The following is a 12376-nucleotide window of genomic DNA, read 5'->3' as shown; positions in this document are numbered from 1 at the left end:
ATGCACATAGGTTAAATCCCCCATTAAGTTGCTTGCTAATGATACTAGATTCAATACCCTGCCTCTTGGAAATCTGTTAAAGCAAACAACTATTAATACAAGGATATTAATCAATCTATCAATTTATTACATATACCTACTAAATTTTAAAAATGTAAATTATACAATAATTACAATTATAACAGTCGCATTGTATGACTTTACTTGTCACAGCTTTCTGTAAACATTTTTTAATTAAACGATAAAAAAGCCAAGTTGGATTTAAATCGAAAGGGTCAACAATCAGATTGGAAATGCCCGCGCCCGCCACACAACAAATTTATTATTTACATACGCGTCGAGAGGCAGCACGATATGCGCGGTGCATTTCGGAGGCAGTGTGAACAAACGGCGAGCTTAATTAACCGCAAACAATAGACTGGTTGCAGCTGCTTTTCACGGCGCATATTCATGCACGAATAGCATATATCGCCAGCGCAAACAAGTTAATATCATACTTACAACGATCGGCGTGCTCCTCCTCCACTCGCGTCCCCCCAGCCCCCACATATATATTCTGATCGATCATTGTTTTCGACGTAATTGCGAAATTTGCGCATTTCAAACTGGTAGTGATTTGCAATCAATTCGAAAAATTCGTTTAAAATATTGGATGTGTTTGCTTGTTTGTATAGTGTTAGTAAATCGTGTAATCCAACATGTAGGTACGTTCGGAGCGTGAATGATGGAAGTCCCACCTGCGTACAAATCACAAGTCAGACAACACAAACAAAGCGGCGGGATAGATTATTCAAAGCGCTTTGTGCGGAATCAAAGGCGACGAGCGAGCGCAATCGGAGCGTCGATATGTCGTCGGAAGTTTTACGCTTCGAAGTGCATGCGCGAGTGTGCGAATGCATTGTTTGCTCGCGCAGTTGTTGCTGTGTTCTTGATTTGTCGAAGGGCCGCGAGCGTCGCAATGTGCAATGTGCATGCGCGTACGTGTGAGTGCATTTGCATGCATCGCGCGAGACGTGCGAAAGTTATGCTCCGCATTTCCGAAAAGTAACGCGGGAAAACAGGACGAAGTTGCACGCCCCACGGCGCGCCGAGCATCAATCATTTAGATATTTCCATTTGTCATCAAACGCAACAACCGCGCGATCTGGCCCGCTACAAACTGCAACTGTTTTCGAAAATCTGGCAGAATGTTCTCCAAGGTTTTGCACATTGTTCGCGCACACCCCGAATCGCAGCTTATAAATAATCCTTTGTGCTGGAAGTTTTTCGTGTTCATTTTTTGCGCCGCAAGAACAGATTCGCCGCGCATTTCGCGACATATTTCATTGTCATCATTTGGTCGCCCGTTTCGCCATGCGAGAGAAAAGCAGAGCAATGTGGGAGGAGGGTCGGTCTTGGATGGAAGTTATTAAATGTATTAGTGATACAATACGCTCGTTTGTAATTATAATTCCCGTACGGCAATTAATTCCGTCCTTAACACGGCTGGCAAGGGCGCGCTGCGAAAAAAAGCACCGGCGAGAAAAAGCACGCCGAGAAAAGCGCATTTATCTTTCAGCAAGGCGGGCAGACAAAGAGAAACACAGGACCGCATTAGCCGCGCTCGAACAACCGCCCGCAAGATGATAAAAATCGTTGAAATTATTAATCGCCAACTTTAAAACATCATTTAAAACGCGCGAAAAATGATTCGTCCCTGCGGACCCGGAGAAAAATCTTACTACCGTGCAGCGCACATAAAAGAAAGAAAAAGCGGGGGCGGTCGCATGTTTGTGTTTCACCTTAGCTGTGGCCGTAGCTAAGGCGATGTGCTACGCCATGCCACAGCGAGCTTTATGATTAATACAAAGAACAATATAAAAACGAATATGGAAGTAGGGAAAAAAGTGCACACATTATTCAACGTCCGATGCGCGCGCGCCATACATTCGCCCGTCGCACTTAGGCCGCAGATATAATATAAAAATGCTCAAGCAAATATGGCACAAGGCGACTTTGCTTGCGCGAGCGTGGTGCTGATGGTGGTCGGGCGCAAAACCTCAAAACTTTCGAGGAATTTCACGCATTCGCTGGCGCGAAGCGTAAATAAAAAATAGAATCATAAAAAAGAGGCCGCAATGTGTTATGTTCGCAGTCGAAAGAAAGAAAAACTGAAAAAGGAAACACGCAACAAAAAGCGGGCGACCGTCTGTGTCTCGGGAAGAGATGGATGGAATGAGTGAGCGTAGCGCAGGATTGCCGTGAAAACAGTGCGCGAAAAGTGTTTGCATATATACAGATAATGCCATAACTTACTGTTGAAATGCGCGAAATGTGTTCGAATATTAGTTTTCATTTCAAACTTTCAACTTTGCATCCGCTCCATCTCCAGACGCAGACTCTGATGTGCTCCCTACATAAGTTACAAGTTTTACGAGTGGAACACATGAGAAACAACAATTGCTATTTCTCCTTGGAGCCGGAAATAAGCAACAAAAGAAATAAAATAAAAACGCGTGCTGAGAAAATGTAATATTGTATTGCCAAACTGCGTAGATTCTATTGGATTGTTTCCGGTGGATTGATCCGCCCCGGACGATTTTCGTAATCTATTACCTGATTGCGATTGCAAACCCCCGCTGTTAGTTGGATTATGATAATAAAAGTACGCAGCGGGTGCTGCTCGGTATCGATAATGTCGTCGTCGTGTAAATGAACCCGCGCGACATCAAGAAGGATCAAGTCGTCCTTTGTGTCTTCGGCGTGCTAAGAACGCGCCCGCGCCTTCGAGGTCGTCGAGAGGTCTGCGGTTGCGGCCGATATCGCCAAGATGTTACTGGAATGTAACGCTGAGAGTGCAATACCATGTAAACGGAGCTAAACGACGCCCACTTTCCAGTCGTACGCATCACCACTTGAGTGCCACCGAGTTCTTCGATGCCATGTGTTACCGCTGGATACTGCGAAACGCGGTCGACTGTAAAACGCGAGAAGATGGGTGTGCGTTTTGCGGCATTGCGCCCGAGATATGCAGAAAGGGGTGAAAGGCAACTCGAGTGCGAGACGCACTTCGCTCTTCACTCGAGAGCACCTCGGAAAATGTAACTAAACAATAGATCAAACGATGATGCTTCGCTTTGTAAACAAACACGGGCGCGAGCGAGCGGGTTCTTTCGCGCGGGGAGCGCGAAAACTATTTGCGCACGGGGCGCAAAATCCGAGTTCGCCGATGACTAAACATCCAAACAATTTGATGGAGCGCAACGCTGAAAGGATGAAAGGCAAACACTAGAAGTTTTTACAAGTGCTAACAATATCATGCACCCTTAAATACAGAGAACACAACGTACACAACAACCAAACACTTCACAATAAATACAGGCAAACAAATTTAAAAAAACTCATAATTAGACCAAATGTTGAACATTGCCCCCATAGTGAGTTTGCAAGATTTCCACCGCAAAAATCGAAAATTACAATGTTGCGAGGGTGCGGATGCGTTTCACGCGTTTACACGTTTCAGCACGCTTCTGCACGCAATGCAGAGAAGCGGGGATATAATTAGATTGAAGCAGGCATTGGTCTCCAGGTAATTTTCTATTCACCCCCGTCGATAATTAATATCAGTGGCTCTCCGCCCCCCAGCGTTGGCGTGAGCGGCTGGTGGATGCGGTTGCGCCACCCTTCGTCTCGCCATCCGCAGAGACACGTGCTCTAATCCCCCGGAATGCGTTACACCTTCTGAATTTTAATTGCGCAGCGAGGGCGCGGCGACAACGTCGCCTACGCCGCACCGACAGGTGATGCGTAAAGCGACGCTGATTAAGTATTTTTCATACGCGCGGGCAGGGAAAACAACACAGCCATCGGATTTGTCTGCTTTGAATTTGTTGGGAGTGCAATTTAAACTTTTAAATTATCTATTGAAAGATATTGAATCGCCACAAAATCATACGGCGGCAACGATTAGTCGGCCGGTTTTAAAAGTTACGCAAAAGTTGAAAACGTGTAGCGACCGGAAATTTCAATTGAAACTTTGCCAGCGTTTTCTCATCGGTCGGAAAAACCCCATACCGCCACCCAGTGACGCGTTGCTTTGCGAAATCACTGCATAACTACCTATCCAATAAAGAACAAAGTCAATAAAGTGAATCCTTAGCGACCCAGTCGAAAAACACAGAAAGTAGAGAAAAGAATCTCTTGTTCTGGTCATTCAGATTCTTATACGAGTGCTCAAATGAATTCTTATTCCATTCAGGCTCCCACCGATTCGAAATTCGCAAAACTTTTCGTCTGGCGTGAGGGGTGATTCTGCAGTGCCGGGCGCATCTGCAGCTGGTATAATTGCGATTCGTCGTTAGGGCTGCACCGCGACAGTAACGCACTTGTGCGTATCAACTAGTTATACCTACAGCCTCGTGCATATTACATAATGCGAACATTCCCAGATGCTTCGGTCGCGTTCACTGACGACGTGATGAGAACCTGCACACGCAGCACGCAACCGGCAGAGGGTGTTTCCTCTTCTTTATTCCATAGCAAATACAACCACCGTCGCACACGGTGTTTGTTTTCAATTTATAAAGGCATGAGCTTATTGTGATTATTTCGCTTTCACATTAATGTTCCGCATTGATCTCGAACCAATTATAATAGAAGTGTTTGACTCCGAAATTAAATACATATCACTGATCGGGCAAAATAATTAATAATTATATTCATAATATTTTTGGATGTGAGGTGGATTTTTCGGGAATATTATTTTATGGTGTCATCTATCGACAGAGCCTGTCCACCGCCGAAGTTTAGCCCACAATTTTGGTGATTGTGCATGATTGATAACTTTGTTGTCTGGTTTGCACTCGTAAATATTGTCCGGAAAACCACAATGCAGACAGGGTGTTGCCAAAGCTCGTAACGTTCGGATAATATTCGGAAGTAGTTTTAACCTGATAGTTTGCTTCGCTTCAACAACCAGTCGCAGATGCAGATGCTCATGCACGGGAAACAAACTACCCACCACAAAAATAATGGAATAATCAGGAATGCAATGAGACAAGTTTTAGTGATATACAGGAAAAATCAAAAATGATTCAGGACGTTGCATCGAATTTAAAAATATACTTCTGCATCAATAAATTGCCTGTCTTGGTATGTGAAATTTAATATTTCCACATCAAAATTCTTTAAGTACTAACCTGTATGCAGAACTAATATATAGAAATGCGTTCAAATGCATACCGATATGCGGAATCGTGTGACATTTGCGGATGCATTATTCAAACCCGATGCGGTGGCGTTTTTGCATCCACAAAATTTATAAACCTACATGCAGTGGCAAATATATAAATCCAATATGCATTTTTAGGCGCTCCCCGATTCAATGAATAGAATGAATAAATCGAACAATTAATGCGCCTATCAATGCTGTCATCAGCATTTTTAGTGAATGTCCGCAAACAATAGCGAAAAAAAAACGCGAAGCAATTAAAAATATTTCGACCACCAGTCGAGGCTTGTGAACCAGCGAATTGTTTCTGCATTATGTGACCAAATAAATTTGTATGAATTCCTACCTTCCACTTAGCGGAATAAGGCGATGTCTACGATTAACACGCGCATGTTTGCATGGTCAAAGGATTGTGCGATGTACGTGGTAGAACTTTAGCGTTCGCTGATATTTACCTGAAACAGAAAACAAGTGTTTAGCATTCAATAAAACAGGCACTAATTTACGATTATTGATCCAAGTTCTAAGTCCTCGTTCCTACTTCGACGGTTACTGTTAGGTTTATGCAGTTGTAAAGTGGAAATGTCTTTGCGGGCGCGTTTCCGGTAAAGTTTCGCATGTGGAACTAAAATATTTTTGCCCGACTCCCAAATGCTTAAAACCGTCGCCAATCAATTCGATTGAAGGGAATCGAATCGTAAATAGAATTCGAAAACTTGGATCGTGTCGAATCGGCAAAGTGGTCGTTCGGAATTGTGTGTTCGGCAATGTTGACTACAATGGAATTACGTATTTTCGCCCTCGCCACACCGCCAACGCTCCCACCGCGGCCTTCTTCTATTTTTCAGCGTTTGCGGTGATTCCTTTTTTTGTCGGGGCACACGTTTGGGAATCGTCGCCTCGAGGCAGGACCAAGCCGCGCCCCGCCACAACGGCGCAGCTTGTGTTTCGCGTTTGGAGGCTACGATACGGAATGAAGCCGAAGTTTCGTGAGGGTCGGCTTTTCACTTCTTTTTTTTTTGTAAAACTATAACGTTCCTAGTCTTCCACGCTTCTGCCCTCGCGCCAAGTTGACACGCTGTCAGCGAATGCAACAAATTCCGGAGTTTATTTTGTCCAAATCAGTTTTGAATAATTCCCGTGCAAAAATCGCGGCAGAGACACTCAAGCGCGAAAGCCGTGAGCGGAAAACTTGCCTCATTTCATTCGTAATCTCATAATGAAATTAGGTTTCCAACATTTTGGCACCTCGCACGAGAACGCGGAATGTTACTATTTAATTTCTGCGTTTCGTCTTCTCCTAATTCCGTGCCAGCGGAGCGTGGACGAGCCGCCACATATGAATAGTTCTCTTGTTAGTCTTGTTACTTTAATCTATTTGGTTTGCTGGTTTGTTATGCGTCCGCCCGTACGCCGCTTTGTTAATTCCGCGCGCTACCTCGCCGGGTTTGCATTATAACGGAATTACCGAGAGGTATTCGTCGAAATTCTGAAAGTTAGTTGCGTGTGCGTCGGCGTTTTTGGGCCGCGCATGCATGCGGCGGTGGCAGTAAACGCTTAGAGTTTTGTCGGGCCTTGGCTAACTTTATTCATAAATACGCGCGTCCTGGTCCCCGAAACATGGCCGGGTCGAGCGAACAAAACGACGAGACGGAAAGCGACGGCCGGCGTCGGGACGACACCAGAACCAAAGCAAACTCCTTTATGCCATTAGAACTCGCGAACAATGGCATTACCAGGAACCGCTCATTTCGTGATGCCAGCCAGCGAGCCAGCTCGTAAACGGCGCGCGAACGCGCTTGGTCACTCATAAACAAATAATAATAATATATGCTATATGGAAATGTTGAAAACGAGAAACTAACCCAATTGCAATAGGTATTGCAAAGTTAACCGCTAATATGCAAGGTGCTCAATGCACTTTGATTTTGAAATTTATTATTTTTTTTCATAAGTTTTGGATTTATATTTTTAATAAAAAATTACGAGTGTGTCTCACTATATTTCACACCACCTTGGCATGTTTGCCGAGCAAAAATGAAAAGCCAGCCCGATAGAAGCGGCTATCGGGAATTAAGCAGGGAATAAGGGGACGCGCGCAGAGACAAGGGCCTCGTGCGGCAACCCTAAATTAAAAATAGCCCACTCGACCGGCCGTGTGCACGAGTGCGTGCGTTGATAGGCGACGACGTGCAACGCAAACACCCAGAGTATAATGAACGCCGACGCCGGCGATATCAAAGTCACTACCGGCATAAAACTCTTCACCCGTCCGTCCCCGCATGTCTTCACCGCCCTTGTTCACGACACGTTGCCGGTAGACTGCCGTTTTTACTAGGTGCTAAAACTAAAGAAGCGGCCGAAAGTCCATCCGATGACTCGATTCACGAAATTTTATACGGGCGGCGTAAAAAGCGGAAGACCCACAACGCCAGACCCAGGAGCAAGGAGTCCAAGGAGTTGTTCAACTATTGCTTGGGAAACGAAGACGAGGCGGAAGATGAGTGCGCAAGCAGAAGAGGGAAAAAGCAATGAAGAAGGTGGTATGAAAACCTGGAGACAGGATAATTTTACCTTGGCACGTCACACACTTGTCAGTATTCATTAGGGATGCGGCGCACGCGTGTGCGAAACCCTTGTACGCCATAAAACAGTGAAACACCGGGAAGTGGAAAAATTGCACGAGATGCGAGAGCCGAGATCCAAGATCCGTGCTGTGAGATGCAAGATGAACAGACTGATGGTAAAGCCAGGCGTGCGGAGAGATCAAGACAACGAGATACGCACGCAAAGGCGCTTTGCTGTGCGGCAGTATCCTCCGCACCCCTGGCCTAAGTGCCCTTGAGTATACCTATACCCGCTGGCTCTTGCAAACGAAAGTGGCGTAACTTTCGTTTACTCGAAAAGGGAAAAATGTGAAACTAAACTAATTTTAGAAAGTGAATGCAATTTCTGCATAATGCTTCCCTTTCTTCTGGTATACGCCTGAAATGAGCCAAGGTGAAAAGAACAACCAAATGAGTAACTAAATAATTAAGCTAATAAAGTCTAGACGTACAATTAACACCCTTGCTGGTGTGTTTGTAGCACATGAAGCAAGCGAAGAAGCAAGGAATGAACAAACGAAGAGTCGTGTTGGAGTCGAGTTCGCCGTATGAGACTAGGATGCGCGCCGCGGAAGAAATGAAATTAACACGCTTACAAAATTAACGCGCCTCCTTCGCGATGCGGGGCGGCATCGAGTTCAAATATAATTAGAAGCTATCGTCTCGGTTGCATGTTTCGGCGCGCATCATACTATCACATCTCATCAACATTAGCGGCGTCAAACAATAAAGTTGGCGCGCATTGTGTACGCTACGCATTAATCTGCAAACGTAATAAATGAGAGACTTTGAAGAGCCACTGAAAGCGTTCAAAGGATACCAAATCTACCACTATCTCTGTAGTTTCTCATTTATAGTGTATTAATTTGTCAATTTGCCTTCAATTTGCGGGCTACGCTATGTGTTGGCGATTTCGGGCGAGGGAGTAAACGAATGTGAAAACAAAGCGAATTGCCTAATGCATGAATATGAATTTGTTCGAACGTTTGAATGCTCGAACGCTGCTATGTTGCTATCTATTCACGCTCTGCTGAATGCTTAACTAACCCCAGAAGTGTGTAGCTTCCAGGCTGCTTCGGCCAACACTCAAAACGCCGCGGGCCAGACTAAACAAGAAATTATCAAATGCGAATGTTTTTCACGTCTGAACAAAATGCGCTTCAAGATGCGCACAGCTGGATTCGGGAAAAAGGAAAACAACGCTGATTTGAATCCCAAAAGGATGTAAATTCGAATTTTTCGCAGGTCCTGGTAACTCAGCCCACTCTGGTAGCAGCGCTGCACTTAGCGATAGAGCACCTCCTGCCAATCGCAAGGAAGTGGCGGGTAGATATTAGCCAAACACGCTGAAAGTTTTCCAACGATAGGTGCCCCAACGCGATAGCTGCAGTCTCCGAGTTGCCTAGTTGCTTGCCGCCGACTCAGTTTAGCCAGGACGAGGTGCGTAGGGCGAAGGTCTTATCGATCTAATCCGTTAATCAGCTTATTAAAGTTTAATTTGCACATCTTGTGCGTTGCCGCCCCCGCCCGCACGCGACATAAGGTCGACTCTCGGCTCGACACGATGGTACGCACGCAGCATTCGACACCGGCGAGCCGAACAGCCGCGATAAACAATCCCTCAACACCCACCTCAAGGTACGCACTAATAGTTATTAAAGTCGACGTAAACTGATTATTGAAACACGACTCCGACGAGACGCAAGACTTCAAAAACTCGTGTGCGCTCTTGTGTTTGACGAAGATTCGCTTATTCCCAGATTCGACTCTCAAGGATAAAGGAGTTTTTTATGTTCAGACGAACCGCGCTTTGACGGGAAACTATAATGTTCCGAGCACAAACGGAGAAGACTCGACTCACGACGGAAAACGAGATTGAAAAGATTTAATGCGTTCGCTATTGCTGAGCAATCTTTGAGGTGACTCCCGGTTTCGTGCTCCGCGCGGGCGCTTTATGATACCTGATCTCCTTGTGTTATGCATCATTAAGCCTTTTGATGCAGAAATATGGAGCACGTAAAATAAGACGTACGTTAGATCGCGCCAATACGAAGGCACATCGAAGAATGCGTCCAACCTTTATTCGAAAAACATTTAATGCAATAGACACAAATAAACATGAAATGGTCGATTCGAACTTTCATGACAGTCCCAAATGAATGCGCCAATAAATTTTAATCAGGTGCTGTTACAAATCACACTGCAATCGCAATAATAACAGAATTTATAATTCAATTTAATTTCAGCGTGGCATGCGTCGCGATGCGCTTATTATCATTCAATGTGCGGCGCCATTCAAAATACTGTAAGTTTTTGCATGCTTTGAGCGCGATGAACGATGTTTATTTGTATTTGGAATTAGCGTAATTTATACGCCCGTCTCGTTGGCAGCAGCCGTAACAAAAATACGATTTATAATTGCGTTGCTCGTTATTAACTGCTATAATAAATCAGTAATCAAATATCAATGATGGAGACATTTTTTTAAATAAATTATAAATCGGCAGATATTTTAAGGAATATTGATATAAACAATCAGATGCATGCAACAAAGTCAAATTATATTCGTCGTTTTCATGGAATAGATCTTTCACTGTGAATTGAAGCAAAGGCGATTAATTGAAGGAAGGGCAAAATATTCAAAGACATTCCCGAGTACAGATGAACTCGAAAGTCTTTAGCTTTGACGATCGAGCGGTTCGGCTCCTTCCCGCCGACGCAAAGGATTGCGAAAGTTAAATATCGGCGAACCGCCAAAGGATCAACAAGATTTGCGTTCGCTTGTTCCTGCGTTTTCCCTCGTCTTAGCTGAGCCGCGGCACTATCCGGCTTGATTCCAGTTTGTCGACAGTTCGGCTTTCGCCTCTGCGTGCCCTACGCATTGCGTTTCCCTAAAACCGTAGCAAAATATTGGCTGGCTTAAAAACCACCAAATAGTTGCGCCAAGTTGCTGCCCGCCGAAGTTGTATTATTAGTTTAGCAGAATTTCTCGCTTCAACTATTTAACAAACCAACATCTGGCCGAAGCCGCGATCGCTTCAAATAAATGATATTCCATCGGCTCCGTTTTGATTGAACATTCTTGTGATGCGCTTTTTGTTGCAACTTGAGTTTGTCTAGATATATCCACCCCCGCGCGATTTATCAAATGAAGAGTGTGTCCTTTTTGCCGTTTGTGGCGACTTGACATTGCTTAAATTAAACGATTGCCGACTTGTGTTCAGACGCTGCAAAGTCGGCGGCAAATGTGTGCCCATCCGTTTTGCTAGCCGTTCTCATACTCTACTTTCCTCGTGCGTGCGAGACGCGCGCTTTTGTCGGCTCGCCGTAAAGGATCCGAGCGGATATCTAAAGAAACGCGAAGAGGATGAACAACCAAGAATGCAATTTCGAAATGTTTGCCGCAATAACATGGTTCATATATAGTTTGAGTCGAGTTGAAGAGTTGCACGAGTTGAGTAGAGCACACCATGAGCAGGAGCGACGGCGGCGGCGGGTATTGGGAGGCTTGTCAGGGAGCGAGAATCGCGAACAATTTGGTATTGCAATAGCTTCCTCGGGCGCAAACACTGCGCGCCGGCATCGTACGGGCGAATGCATAAAAAAGCGGCGCGCAGAGCAAAAAACGCACCGAACACGGAACGCGAGCTCGAAATTCAGAATTCATTGCTTTTTATTATGTGATTCACAACGAAATGAATTGCGCCGAGACGCACGCTAAACCAACGCGATTCGCATTTTTCGGAACTCATGTTTCGCGTGTGTTTCAATCAAAAATCGGGCGATTGTTACACTCGTCTCTCCAACCCAGCTTAATATATCACTCAAAGCGCAACGCCGAGTTTCCAGCCGCGCTTCGGCACTAGAATTTGTCACGACATTTCTTATTGAAATAAAAATCTCCGACGTGAATGTCGGAGTAGATGCGGACATGTGACACAGAGGTGCGGCACGCTTTGGTGGAGGCGCCCGGCTGCCAAGCGAAGAAAAGCGCGCAAGCTGGAAGAGCGCTCGCTCTGAATTGCCGACGCCGTTCACGTAAACCGTAACACGTAAAATGCGAATGCAAATATCGTGATTGAATTCTAACTGCAGCGCCGCACTCGACTCGTATTTTGATGTGACCCGAATGTTTATCGTCTTTCTGAACGCCATCGTCGACGCGCCAGCAATCCGGTAAAGCTAGATCGACGTCAACATCCAGATCGAAATCGAGCACCTATGCTGTTTTCTATTCGTTTTCTATGCTCATGCGGTATCATCCACGTATGCCCTCAATTCCATTATAAACTTCCCTACCAATTATATACAGACTGCTCTTAGAACATTTCCGATAAAACAATTCAATAATCATTCAATCCAGAGAGAAAATTTAGTGTTTATAGAAACATTGTTTAGAAATAAGACGTTCAGATCTTGCACTTTTTTATTGCCACAGTATATAATAAATCTGGCATTCATCCTACGTCAGCCAAAAGTTCGTGAAGTTGTTGGAATTGCAGCTAGCGATTTCAAGATTAAAGGATTATCAACCTTCGTTCATTGTGAATCGGGTTGGACT

At 44.9% G+C, this 12376-nt stretch overlaps 1 protein-coding gene across 3 annotated transcripts in view; it reads right to left on the bottom strand.

Annotated features, from left to right (window-relative positions):
• LOC135791768 (uncharacterized) overlaps window positions 1-12376 on the bottom strand; it is a 71085-nt gene that overhangs the window by 15201 nt on the left and 43508 nt on the right. The window contains exon 1 of one of the 3 annotated variants that reach the window (XM_065302310.1): window positions 5556-5664. The exons of the other annotated variants lie outside the window; for them this stretch is intronic. The gene's annotated coding sequence lies outside the window, so the exon portion shown is untranslated. Of the gene's footprint in view, window positions 1-5555; window positions 5665-12376 lie in introns of those variants that run through there. 3 annotated transcript variants of the gene reach the window in all.

This window comes from Atheta coriaria, unplaced genomic scaffold (genome assembly GCF_025399875.1).
Source record: "Atheta coriaria isolate IRGN ID8LTWV9N9 unplaced genomic scaffold, Caltech_Dcor_3.1 hic_scaffold_1_pilon, whole genome shotgun sequence".
NCBI lineage: Eukaryota > Metazoa > Arthropoda > Insecta > Coleoptera > Staphylinidae > Dalotia > Dalotia coriaria.
This window is presented reverse-complemented; position numbering and strand designations above follow the sequence as displayed.